Below are 2,163 nucleotides of genomic sequence, written 5' to 3' on the forward strand. Positions count from 1 at the left end.
AATAGGGGCAAAATTCGTTAATTCCATTAATTACTGTTGTAAAATTACCAACAACTGTAGGATTACAGTACTCTATAGCTAAGGCCTACAGTACCGTAACACGTATTGTAACTTTCCGGTCACCACTTCAGCGTGAGCTTACGTGTGAGTGGGCGGCAGAACTTAAAAATGTTGAAATGTCTGTGAAATCTTATGGGACTTAACAGCCAAGGTCATCAGTCCCTAAGCTTACACACTACTTAACCTAAATTATCCTAAGGACAAACAGAAACACCCTTACCCGAGGGAGGACTCGAACCTCTGCCGGGACCAGCCGCACAGTCCATGACCGCAGCGCCCTAGACCGCTCGGCTAATCCCGAGAACTTAAAGGCCGTGAACGCACTCCCCGTCATTAATGTCGGTTGTCGGTCTATATCAGCTTTCCATCCATCAATTAGCTCCTCTGTTCTCACAACAAGGGTGGAAATTTGTTCTTGCGAGGCCAAAACTTTCCTGTCGACTTCCATCCATTACTCCTAAGGACTTGAAAGTCAACTGGTGTGAATGCTTGGGTACTTGGCAAACCATGGAGTTTCCCCTCGCAGTGTTGATTTTAATTTTAGAATTTGTTTATTGTATCTTCAACATTCTCACGCACCACCTCAACTCAGAACCTTACAAATCTTCGATTAACGCGTTACTCAGCGACAGTATGTCCCAACCATACCTTTGTATGCTGCATAATACATGCACCATTAAATTGTAGAACCCATTTGTGTTCTTTTCCGGAGAAGTGATTTTGTTGCTTGGGCTGTTCCCTCTGTCACATCCGCTGCACGTCTTCTATCCCATGTGATACAAGTTCCGAGGAACATGACGAAATTAGTCTTTCGCCTTGATGATTCAGTTTGCATTCTGAAACTTGCTGGCAGATTAAAACTGTGTGCCGGACCGAGACTCGAACTCGGGACCTTTGCCTTTCACGGGCAAGTGCTCTACCAACTGAGCTACCCAACCACGACTCACCCTCCGTCCTCAGCTTTAATTCATCCAGTACCTCGTTTTCTACCTTCCAAACTTCACAGAAGCTCTCCTGCATTCTGTTTGCCATCCCCTGCGCTCTCCAAAATTTTACATTCATTGATTTTCGTTTTGCAATTTTCTAAACGAATTTGAGTGAGGTAATTACTATTGTAATAGAAATACCACAGAAATGATAAGGAACTGTGAAGTGAAAGCAAACACACGCTGTAGAGTAGTCGTTTGACTGAAGTTTTCATCCAAGGTACAATACGATGTCATTAGTGCACGTGTACTCGGTCTGCGTAAAATAGAGAAAAATGCGAGTGAATTAACGTACTCTGTCAGTTAGTCATTGGCGATAACGTTCTGGAATGCCCTGGATAGCTAATCAAGGCTTTCGATCGTTGCGTCAGTCTGGTGGGGTTGCCTTTTGCCACACCCACTGCGTGTGTGATAGCTGTGCGAAAAAATTCCAACCGTATCGTGAGGACGATATGATTATCTCTCGCAGTTGACATAGGTAATGGCCATTAACGCGCAGCGAACCGCGCGAAATCTTCCTCCTTTTGACCTGGTCCGTAGCTCTAAAGCTCAGGAACGTGCAGTTTGCCGCGTGCAGAGCGACTGACCCGCGAGCGTAGCCTAATTAAAATCGCAGGAGCGCTCGCACGTCGTTTTAAATGAGTCGCCACAGGGAGCTGCGCCGGAGGCGCAGTACCGCGGCCTGCACACGGGCGGCCTTGAAGGCGAAACCGCTGTCGCCGCCTCCACGTGGAGCTGGCGCGAGGTTTTTATAGCGATCACCGACCTCGCCAACAGAGCTCTCGGTGGGGACGCAGCGGTGCGCCGCGCATGCGCAGTACGCAGCGCGCTGCACGCAACCGCAGGCTGGCCGTGCGTGCGTATTCCCGGCGCAGGTCCGTTACAAAGTCTCCTCTTATCTTCCCACTCACTCACACACACACACCACTGAACCAATTATCTCATTGCTCCTCTCATTTCCAATATTATTAATAAAATATGACACACTTAGAAAAACACCACTCGTCCCATCTTTCAATTTCATTTGCGCCTCCACCCCTCTCAGCTTGCTTCTCAAGCAGTACACCACTGAAATGTCAATAGAACCATACAATACTCGTCAACGACATTAAGGACC

General features: G+C 47.5%; 1 non-coding gene across 1 annotated transcript; it reads right to left on the reverse strand.

Moving 5' to 3' along the window:
- Positions 1 to 923: 923 nt before the first annotated feature.
- On the reverse strand, positions 924 to 998 carry Trnas-uga (transfer RNA serine (anticodon UGA)). The gene has a single exon. It is a non-coding gene; the product is annotated as a tRNA-Ser (tRNA).
- Positions 999 to 2,163: the final 1,165 nt, after the last annotated feature.

The sequence above is a fragment of the Schistocerca gregaria genome, chromosome 5 (assembly GCF_023897955.1).
Source record: "Schistocerca gregaria isolate iqSchGreg1 chromosome 5, iqSchGreg1.2, whole genome shotgun sequence".
Classification (NCBI taxonomy): Eukaryota; Metazoa; Arthropoda; class Insecta; order Orthoptera; family Acrididae; genus Schistocerca; species Schistocerca gregaria.